Source organism: Rhinopithecus roxellana, chromosome 15, assembly GCF_007565055.1.
Source record: "Rhinopithecus roxellana isolate Shanxi Qingling chromosome 15, ASM756505v1, whole genome shotgun sequence".
Lineage (NCBI taxonomy): Eukaryota > Metazoa > Chordata > Mammalia > Primates > Cercopithecidae > Rhinopithecus > Rhinopithecus roxellana.
In genome coordinates this window covers 117,071,314-117,083,332 of record NC_044563.1, presented here as the reverse complement: position 1 = coordinate 117,083,332, position 12,019 = coordinate 117,071,314, and the positions used below count along the sequence as shown (strand labels likewise).

Below are 12,019 nucleotides of genomic sequence, written 5' to 3'. Positions count from 1 at the left end.
CTGATAAAGGTTCTGATGATGGTTATGATTTCCTAGTAAAAAAGTATTTTTTTTTTTTTTTGTTGAGACGGAGTCTTGCTCTGTCGCCCAGGCTGGAGTGCAGTGGCTGGATCTCAGCTCACTGCAAGCTCCGCCTCCCGGGTTTACGCCATTCTCCTGCCTCAGCCTCCCGAGTAGCTGGGACTACAGGCGCCCGCCACCTCGCCCGGCTAGTTTTTTGTATTTTTAGTAGAGACGGGGTTTCACCGTGTTAGCCAGGATGGTCTCGATCTCCTGACCTCGTGATCCGCCCGTCTCAGCCTCCCAAAGTGCTGGGATTACAGGCTTGAGCCACCGCGCCCGGCCAAAAAAGTATTTTTTAAGTAATGCATGTAGATTGCTTTAGACATAATGCCATATTGCACACTCAATAGACTACAATACAGTGTAAGCATAACTTTTACATGTACCAGGACACCAAAAATTCATGTGATTCACTTTATTGTAATATTTCCTGTATTACAGTGATGGATGAAGACTTCAATATCGTCAATGTATGCCTATTATGATGAAGGTTGTATATCAAAGTAGTGTGTAAAACAGGCACTATTCAATGAATGGGATTAGGACAACTGAGTTGCTGTGAGAAAAAAATAAAGGTGAAACATACTTTATATATGATTTGGGAATAAATCCAAATACACTACTTAAAATTTTATAACGAAAATAGAATTACCTAGAGGAGCCATAGCCAAATAGTTTTTAAATCGAAGTGGAAAAAGACTTTCAATTATAGGATACAATTCAGAAGACATAAAATAAAATATTAGAAAAGACAAAAAAGAATGCCGGCTGATGGCCCACTCCTATAATCCCAGCACTTTGGGAGGCTGAGGTGAGTGGATCACTTGAGCTCACAAGTTTTAGACCATCCTGGGCAACATGGTGAAAACCTGTCCCTACAAAACTAGCCAGGTGTGGTGGTGCATGTCCGTAGTCCCAACTACTCGGGATGTCGGGGTGGGAGGATGGCTTGAGCCCAGGCTGCGGAGGTCACAGTGAGCTGACATCACATCACTGCACTCCAGCCTGGCTGATAGAGTCAGACCTTTTCACAAGACAAACAAAATAACAGCAACAACAACAACAAAACCCTCAAAACCAAAAGCCATGTTTAGCATGACATGAACCATCATAATCAAAATATAAACAAACTGGCCAGGCATGGTGGCTCACCCCTGTAATCCCAGCACTTTGGAAGGCCAAGGCAGTCAGATCACCTGAGGTCAGGAGTATGAAACCAGCCTGGCCAACATGGTGAAACCTAGTCTCTACTAAAAATACATAAGTTAGCCGAGTATGGTGACGCATGCCTGTAATCCCAGCTGCTCAAAAGGCTGAGCAAGAGAATGGATTGAACCCGATAGGCGGAAGCTGCAGTAAGCCAAGATCTCGCCTCTGCACTCCAGCCTGGGTGACAGAGCGAGACTCCATCCCAAAAGATAAATTAATAAATTAATAAAATCAAATAAATAAATAAATAAACAGGGAGATTTTTTGGTAATGTATGTTATAGCCAAAGTATAAATTTTCTCTACTGCTAAAAATTTTTCTAAAATGATATTAATAATTCAAAATCCAAAAAGCTAATAGGAAAATAACTTTCAGTCATGATTAATAATTTCTAGAAAATAAAAATGGCTCCTAAACTATGGAAAGAGGAGAAATGCAACTCATAATAAAAAACATGCCAATTAAAATTACAGAGTTATATTTTACTTACCAAAATATAAAAGGCCATAAAGTTTGATAGCTTATAGTGTGGGGATGGAGTGGCATCAGGTACCCTCACTCATTTATGCTGAGGATGCAGATGGATACAACTTCCAGTGAAGGCAATTTTCAACATATGTAAGCATGTATAAAGTAGCATCCTTTTCTCTCTGTAATTCCTCATCTAGGAATTTATCTTAGAGATATATTCGTGCATGTTCAAAAGATCTATGTACTAAGTCAATGAATGCAGTGTTATTTACAGTAAAAGACTGGTGACAGCCAAAATGGCCATCAACACCGTAAAAATTATGGTCTATCTATGCAATAGAATACTCTGTAGCTACACAGAAAGAACAACGAACCTAATATAAAAGGCCCTCCAGAATTAGTTAGATTTTTAAAAAAGAATGCATGCCAATGTATATATTGTATGACAAAAAAATATATAGTTGTTTTATTATTAAATATTTGTGAATTAATATAAGCTTATTACTAAGTATAATAGGATATGTCTTTGTTAACAAGGCAAGGATGCCTGAGGGTCTAAAATGGGAATGACAGTTTTCAGGGCATGCATTTAAAGATTATTTTTTAAAGCTTTGACTTTATTACCATGTCACAAATAAATTTTCAAACGAAAAACATACATTTAATGATCTAGCTAAGAGAGGGAAATAGAGATATGAGAAGATTGAGGCAGGATGAAAAAATGAAGACAATGAGTACAGAAAACTTTTTGGAGAATATTTTTTTTCCAAAGGAAAGAAGACAAATCAGGCTGTGGATAGCGATGAATGGTTGCTTAGATGGTATTTTAAGCCAAGAATAGGATGGGGTGTTTCAATTACAGTGGAAGGATCCATTAGAGAAGGAAACATTGAAGATGCAGAAGGGAGAAGTAATAATGCTATGAAATGTTTCTAGGGAGGGAATGGGGAAACTGCACAAATGGAAAGGGTGGTTTCAAACAGGAATTTGCAGAGCCCATTTCCTGGCATGAGAGAAAATACAGAGAGATGTGCTCAGAGGCAGATGGGCAGGTAGGTTCACTCTGGGGAGATTGAGTAATTCTCAGAAGAGCATCACCTGACAGAGATTTAAAAAAATAAAAAGTAGGCGGTTTCAGGAGAGAGAAGATGGCGTGAAGATTTTCCTTTGGAGAGTGAGAGGCAATTATGGAAATATCACATGACTTTTCAGGAGATATAAGTGAATACTTCAGGTTCAAGGTCGTAAATGTACAGTGAAACTGCTAGGCATGGTTGTGTGTTAAGCTCCAGCCACACTCTGTGCTATGGGAACAGGCATGAAGTTAGTGGAGAGGTCGATTCAACCAGGGCAAAAGATGAACATATGCTTCAGCAAGGACATATATGCATGACAAATAAACACATAAAAAGATGCTCAACATCACTAATGTTTAGGGCAATAAATAAAAACTACAATGAGATACCAGTCTACCCTCTTAATATAGCTAAAATATAAAATGCTGATAGTTTTAAATATCGGCTGAGATTTGAAGGAATTGGAGGTCTCATACACTGCCAGTGAGAAAGCAAAATAGTAGAGCTACTCTGGAAAATCCTTTTGCATTTTCATACAATCCAGCAATTCAGCTATTAAATTTATCCAAGAAACTGGAAAACTTTGTTCACTTAAATATCTATACACATGTTTATATTTGTTTTATTTATAAATGTCACAATATAATAAAAATATAATGTTTATTATAAATGTCACAATATTTATAAATGTCCTTTCACTTATGATTAGTGAAACGAAGCATAGTACATCCATACAATGGAACACTACTCAGCAGTTTAAAAATAAATCAGCTATAAGCTATTGATACCTGCAAAAAGTTGTGTGGATCTTGAGGACATTATGCTGAATTAAAAAAGCCAAAGTCAAAAGATTAGATACGGTATGATTCCATTTAGTAACACTTTTGAAATGACAATGATTAGAGGGGTTTGGGAAGAAACAAACTGTGGGTGTGACAGTAGCAGGAGCCCAAGGGAATTCTTCTGTGGTGAAGAAACACTTCTATATTCAATGTGATTGTATCTATGAATCTACACCTGTGACAAAATATTATGGAATGAAACATAGAGGAATATCTCACTCCAAAAATGAGTGCATGCAAACACTGGTAAAATTTGGTAACAGTGTACTGTAGATATTTGGTGAAATCTCATAAGATTTGTAATGTAGATAATTAGATGGTACCAATGTCAATTTCCTGGTTTTGGTGCTACATTTACTTAACATGTCAGTATTGCTATAGGTTGGGTGATGGGCATACAGGAACTCTCGGTACCATTTTAGTAACTTCTTCATAGTCTACAATTAATTCAGAATGAAAACTTAAAACCAACTGAAATGCCTCTTCATTGTATAGACTACCTTTATGGATATTGAAGTCACCAAGAATGAGGACGTGGGGTATGCTGGAAGGAAGTTTGTAAACCACGTACATAGGCTAGAAGGTAATATAGTTAGCATTCATACACCCAACACAAAATTAAGCACATATTAAATTTTTATCATATTTGTTTCTAATAACTCTTAAAAATAAATACATACATTTTACAGATACAATTTAAGGCTGAATCTTACATCTTTACTCTCACCAATAATTACACATATCTTTGATAAGAAGGCAAGGGTGCCTGCACACCTGGAATGGGAATGACAACTGTCTTCAACTTCAGAACGTCTGAGTTTGGTATGTATTATTCTGTCACATGTGTAGCAGCATGTTAAAACAGTAATATTAAACTAAATTTCAAGTCACTATAAATATTACATTACAAAAGAGTTGCAAGGTGACACAGAATTTGAATAGCAATATTTGGACATCCATATCAAGGCTATGCAGAGTTTAGATTTGAATTTTTATGTGACAAATAAAATGTTGAATTTAATTCAAAGATTAACTATCTCCCCTACTCCCAATGTGGGCCTTTTGTAGGTAAAAATGCTGCTCCAGAGAAGGGGCTGCATTCCATTGCTTCTCTCTTCTCCCCTAACCCCCACCTGTTTTATTATTATTATTTTAATTTTTAATTGTTTTATCTATGCCTTCTGGCCCTGGAGGGCTGGACGTATCCCAGTGAGGAGGGTAAGGAGAGCAAGGCATTGACTTTGTGGCATGTCCTGTTGGGCTGACTTGGCTGGCCCTCTCTGGACTTTACGTTATTATAGAGTTCACTCCTACAAATATCACAAAACTAACATCAAGCTCTATCACTTCAAGACTACGAAAGATAATGCTCATTATTCAGAGCACTCCAGTCTTGTGGTTCTATTTAAGAGGGATCTTGCCATCATAACCAAATATGTGGGGTGACACAAGGAAAAAAACTCTGGTGTGAATTATTCACCATTCCCTAAAAAACTCTATGCTTTTATTAACAGTGCCACTGTAAATTATCTCTTCTCCCATTTCCATCTGTCCAGATCGTATTTACCTCTCCTTGCCCAATATAAAAATTTAAGTGACTGGCAAAATTTACAGAGGGTATAATCATAATAATAATGCTAGGTCAATTGTAGTCATCAGTTAAAATTCTACCTATTACACGAAGCCTTCTATGATCCACTCACTTCTACACACTCAGGAATGAGATCTACTCTGTCTCTGCTCTCCTTCCTTGTGTTTGCATCCTGCAAAGCTCCAGAATAATTGAACCAATATGATGGGCATGAGCATTGAGATTTCTTCTATACTCTGCTGTAACTGCTAGATAACAGCAAACAAATGTCATCTATTCTATAGCCAGCATTGATAACATTGACACTAATTGTGCCCAACTGATACCACACTTTCATACAGAACAAGCATCAGAGCAGTTTCTTTGGATTCTAGGTTGCTTCCACATAGGTGGGAAGAACACACACTTACTGAGATTATAGTCACTGTGTAGTGACATAAATTTCTCAGGCAACGTGGATCACAACACTAGTTATCTTCAGTCCATGGTTATGGTAAAGTCACACTTTACCCACATGTTCTGAAAAGAGATACCTGAACACAAATGCACAAATGGCACAGTTTCAGACTGGGGCAATCCCATAACCTCACTTCTGCTTGGTTTGCCTGGAACAAGCATGCGACCCATGTTGGCCATGCAGTCAACTTGAGAATCCCAAATCCCTGAAACCAGGTCCAGTGTTCTTCTCATTCTAGCACTTGCACATTCTTCCCTCTGTATGCTGGGATTTCAAGATGCTGAACTGGGTTTGCCTGGAGGCAAGGGCTTCTTCTGCAGGAATGCAAGGTAGTGGTAGTAGGTAGTTCTGCAATGCCTGTGACCTAAGCACCTGCAGGATCTCTAGAAAACGCTTTCAGGAATTGTGCATTGGTGTGATGTTAGACTATAGACCGAGCGCTATTGTAAGATTTAGCTTTTTCATAAAACCAATTTGTGAGTGTTTTTATGAAGAGAGAGTCTGTCTCTAAGGACATTATTTTGCTTCATGTCTGATAATTCAATGGAATGTAGAGATAACAGAACTCACTTATTCAGAATTGAGCTCCCAACTTCAGTAATGCTTCCAGTCATAGAAGAGAATATGGTTTCAGGGGAACATAGTCTGAGAGATTAATAAGGAAACTTCCTTTTTGATACAATCAGGTAGGAAACATGTATAAAGATGAGTTTAGGGTTGTGGACAGGAACTCCTTTTATCACAATGAAAATTGCAGAAAAAGTTTTCAGTGTAAGAGGAAAAACGTGTTGGTAATATCAAGGAGAATCTAAACATTGTACTGTCAGACTAATGCTTTCCATGGGTGAAAACTGGAACTGTCAGGTAGATAAACATCTATTCGACGATCTTGAGTTACCACTGAGACATTGCTGAGGCACAACACTAAGAAAATGCATGTAATTGTCAAGGGTGGCAGGGCAGTGTTGCTCTCAAAGTCCTGCTTGACTGACAGGGCAGAGGCTCTTCCTCACTGCTCTAATCGGCTTCTGGACTGCTCCAGGGTTTCCTCAGGAAGCTGCCGTCCACCTTCATCTACTTCAGGCATGTCCTGCAGAGCTCTCTGGAGAACCAGCTTCAGGTTCTGCCTATTTTGACGCTGCCTAAAGGAGCCCACGAAGAAGTAAATGATGGGGTTGGCACTAATATTTAGAGAAGACTGGAATAATGGAAACTAGATGGACATGACAGAAAATGCCTTCCAAATCCAGGTGAATCCCAGTAGACAGGGCCCACTGAATGCTGAAGGGCAGGCTGTAGAGTAGGAAGACCAGCACTTTGAGCAGGATGGTCATGTATCTTCCGGGATCCACAGAGAATCCTGACCAGCAGGACCAGGCTGGACTTACAGAGAACCACACATAAAAAAATTAGCCACAGGACTGTGATGAAATCTGATGTTTGACACCAAAGAGAACCAGGATCACCAAGCAGGAAGTCACAGAACCTCCACTGCAGGATGCACCACAGCAGGGACAGGACCCAGAGCAGGAAACACACGACCACTGACAGGTGTGTGGGGCGGCTGCAGCAGTACCAGATGGGCCACAGGACGGACAGGCAGCCCTTGGTGCTCATGGCGCTCGGCATGCTCAGGCCTGTAAAGTAGAGAAAGGTCGTCACAGGAATGAGGATTTTGGAGATGGGATGACAGATATTGATGAGTGAGGCGGAACATATAACGTTGCTGCTGAGGAAGAGGAAGTCGGCCACAGACAGGTTGAGGATGTAGATAGAGACAGCGTTCCTGCTCATGCGGAAGCCCAGGAGCCAGAGCACAACCGCGTTTCCTGTCAGCCCAACAAGGGAAATGATGCACGTCAGCACCGTGAGGATCAGGGTCCGCTTGCAGCAAGGAGTCTCCTCAGTTCCGTTGATTGGTGTCAGTTCTGTATCCAAGGCTGGGATGGTTGGATCCATGCTCAGAAACCCTAGTCTGGTGTCCCTGGGAACACAAACCAGATGTGAGCACCAGCTGTGTGATCTCTGATTCTCCCCACCACCCTGCCATGTGGGATTTACTGTTCTCATTTTAAAGAGGAGAGAAACAGAGGCTCACAGAGAATAAGTCACCTATCAAAAGGTGGGGGTCCTCAAATCCAGTTTGAAATCCAGCTCTTGCTGACTCTGAAGCCTGACCTCTCCTTATTGCCACACAAGTTCTGTACTGACGTGGGAATAACATTAGGATCAAAACACCCCACTCAAGTCACCAGGGCTGTGGACCCGATTATTACTCTATCCTGGGCCTGAAATTTTCTCTCAGGTGGAGGAATTCAGATACACAAAGAGGTGGTTGTGACACCCTCAAGACTAGGACTGGTCATCCATGGATAGGAAAAAAGACCATGAATTACGAACTGGAGGAAAATGTGCCCTTTGCTAGGATAAGTGTGAAAATGGCTGGGCCTGGTGGGTGAGAAATAACTCAGTGTGTCAGTCATTGCAGACAGGACCACATTTTACATTTTATACTCCTGGTGGCTGTTTCCATGAGCAGCATACTGTGCTCTTCATAAATATTCATTCAATGAATGAATGCATGCATGAGGAGCCTAATGGTAATGGTAGATTTTGGTGAAATGGAAAATAAAAATGAAAGCACAGTGTAAGGCATTAGAACACACATTTGTAATTATATGAAGAGAATTTCATTAATCAGAAATCTATTTGTGGACAGCTCTATCTGTGTTGAGAAGAATGATTGATGTGTGCCCAAAACCAGAAAATGACCACTGATGTACCTTTGAAATGAGGTCTCGTTGTAGCTTTGCTGAACACCTAGAAGCATTTTTGTACACAATGTTTGGGTAGGGTGTGGTTCTGAGCTGAACTGTTCAGCAATAGAATAGAGGAAAGAGTAAGTGTGAGTGAGGTCTGAGTGCAACTGAAGAAATATCTATGGGGGACTAGTAAGTGTTCTGCTCCATATACACAATGTAATCCCATTTCTTTCTCTCTTTCAGGAGATCTGTGGTTCATTTCTCTGTTGATGAAAATATTTGTATTAGCAGAGTCCATGAGGGAAATAGGGCTAGTATAGGGTTTGGAGTATAAAGAGAGATTCAGGCAGACTTCAACTGGAGAATGAGGGCTGGGTCTAATCTGGGAGAATAACAGCAGCTGATTGAGAGTTTATTTGGTATTGCCTCTTTTAATTATCTGAAGAGCCTAGGAGGTAAGAATGAGTATTATTCCCAGGCCAATAATGCATTGGAGAACAAAAAGAATGAATTATTTGTCCTTGGACTTATATAGTATGAATTTGAGCCCAGTAGGGCTGACTCATGATCCAGTCTTTGACCAGCCCTTTTGAACCAGCACAACTCTGTGTCGATTATACATGTTAGAAGGAGTAAAGCAGCAGAGTGATTCTCAAGTAAAATCCAAGTTGGCAGTCAAAATTGTGGGTTAAAAAAAAACCAACCTAAACAAACTCCAGATAGAGAATGAGAAGCTAATCAAATAGGGGACAATATAGAGGAGAGTGAAAGTCATTTAGGAACAAATTCAGGAGTTCCTTTTTGCCTATCTGAGGCCACCTTTGCTCTGGAATCCAAGAATGCACATGGGCAGGAGGCTTCCGTGTGGAAAGAAGATGCACCCTCTGCTGGGAGTACAGAGAATTGTTTCAGTAGGATTGGTACCAATTCTTCTTTGAATGTCTGGTAGAATTCAGCTGTGAATCCACCTTGTCCTGTACTTTTTTTGTTGGAAATTTTTAAAATTTTTATTTCAATCTCATTTTTTTATTGGTCTGTGCAGAGTTTCTATTTCTTCTTGGTTTAATTTACAAGATTTGTATATTTCCAGGAATTTATGCACATCCTCTAGGTTTTCTGGTTTGTGTATGTAAAGGTGCTCACAGTAGCCTTGAATGATCTTTCATATTTCTGTGGTATTGGTTGTAATATATCCTGTTTCATTTCTAATTGAGCTTATTTGGACCTTCTCTGTTAAATTATTGGTTAACCTCATCAATGGTCTATCAATTTTGTCTATATTTTCAAAGAACCAGCTTTCTGTTTCACTTATCTTTTGTTTGTTTGTTTGTTTCAGTATCATTTAATTCTGCTCTGATCTTTGTTATTTCTTTTCTTCTGCTAGGTTTGGGTTTAGTTTGGTCTTGCTTCTCTAGTTCCTTGAGGTGTACCTTAGATTGTCTATTTGTGCTCTTTCAGACATTTTGATATGTACATTTAATGCTATAAACTTTCCCTTTAGCACCACTTTTGCTGTATCCCAGGGTTTTATTCTTATTCTTATTCTTATTATACTTTAAGTTCTAGGGTACATGTGCACAACGTGCAGGTTTGTTACATATGTATACATGTGCCATGTTGGTGTGCTGCACCCATTAACTCGTCATTTACATTAGGTATATCTCCTAATGCTATCCACCCCCCACAATAGGCCTTGATGTGTGATGTTCCCCTTCCTGTGTCCAAGTGATCTCATTGTTCAATTCCCACATATGAGTGAGAACATGTGGTGTTTGGTTTTCTGTTCTTGTGACAGTTTGCTGAGAATGATTGATGGTTTCCAGTTGCATCCATGTCCCTACAAAGGACATGAACTCATCCTTTTTTATGGCTATGTAGTATTCCATGGTGTATACGTGCCACATTTTCTTAATCCAGTCTGCCACTGATGGACATTTGGGTTGATTCCAAGTCTTTGCTATTGTGAATAGTGCCGCAATAAACATACATGTGCATGTGTCTTTATAGCAGCATGATTTATAATCCTTTGGGTATATACTTAGTAATGGGATGGCTGGGTCAAATGGTATTTCTAGTTCTAGATCCTTGAGGGATTGCCACACTGTTTTCCACGATCGTTGAACTAGTTTACAATCCCACCAACAGTGTACAAGTGTTCCTATTTCTCCACATCCTCTCCAGCACCTGTTGTTTCCTGACTTTTTAATGATTGCCATTCTAAACGGTGTGAGATGGTATCTCATTGTGGTTTTGATTTCCATTTCTCTGATGACTAGTGATGATGAGCATTTTTTCATGTGTCTGTTGGCTGTATGAATGTCTTCTTTTGAGAAGCGTCTGTTGATATCCTTTGCCAACTTTTTGATGGAGTTGTTTGTTTTTTTCTTTTAAATTTGTTTGAGTTCTTTGTAGATTCTGGATAGTGGCCCTTTGCCAGATGAGTAGATTGCAAAAATTTTCTCCCATTCTGTAGGTTGCCTGTTCACTCTGATGGTAGTTTCTTTTGTTGTGCAGATGCTCTTTAGTTTAATTAGATCCCATTTGTCAACTTTGGCTTTTGTTGCCGTTGCTTTTGGTGTTTTAGACATGAAGTCCTTGCCCATGCCTATGTCCTGAATGGTATTACCTATATTTTCTTCTAGGGTTTTTGTGGTTTTAGGTCTAACATTTAAGTCTCTAATCCATCTTGAATTAATTTTCATATAAGAAGTAAGGAAAGGATTCAGTTTCAACTTTCTACTTATGGCTAGCCAATTTTCCCAGCACCATTTATTAAATAGGGAATCCTTTCCCCATTACTTGTTTTTGTCAGGTTTGTCAAAGATCAGATGGCTGTAGATGTGTGGTATTATTTCTGAGGGCATTGTTCTGTTCCATTGGTCTATATCTCTGTTTTGGTACCAGTACCATGCTGTTTTGGTTACTGTAGCCTTGTAGTATAGTTTGAAGTCAGGTAGCGTGATGCCTCCAGCTTTGTTCTTTTGGCTTAGGATTGTCTTACCAATGTGGGCTCTTTTTTGGTTCCATATGAACTTTAAAGCAGTTTTTTCCAATTCTGTGAAGAAAGTCTTTGGTAGCTTAATGGGGATGGCATTGAATCTCTAAATTACCTTGGGCAGTATGGCCATTTTCACGATATTGATTCTTCCTATCCATGAGCATGGTATGTTCTTCCATTTATTTGTGTCCTCTTTTATTTCACCAAGCAGTGGTTTGTAGTTCTCCTTGAAGAGGTCCTTCACCTCCCTTGCAAGTTGGATTCCTAGGTATTTTATTCTCTTTGAAGCAGTTGTGAATGGGAGTTCACTCATGATTTGGCTCTCTGTTTGTCTGTTATTGGTGTATAAGAATGTTTGTGATTTTCGCACATTGATTTTGCATCCTGAGACTTTGCTGAAGTTGCTTATCAGCTTAAGGAGATTTTGGGCTGAGAAGATGGGGGTTTTCTAAATATACAATCATGTCATCTGCAAACAGTGACAATTTGACTTCTTCTTTTCCTAATTGAATACCCTTTATTTCTTTCTCTTACCTAATTGCCCTAGCCA

At 39.4% G+C, this 12,019-nt stretch overlaps 1 pseudogene; it reads right to left on the bottom strand.

The window, feature by feature from the left end:
- Positions 1-6,718: 6,718 nt before the first annotated feature.
- LOC104665718 lies at positions 6,719-7,668 on the bottom strand (annotated as a pseudogene).
- Between the last annotated feature and the right edge of the window lie 4,351 nt (positions 7,669-12,019).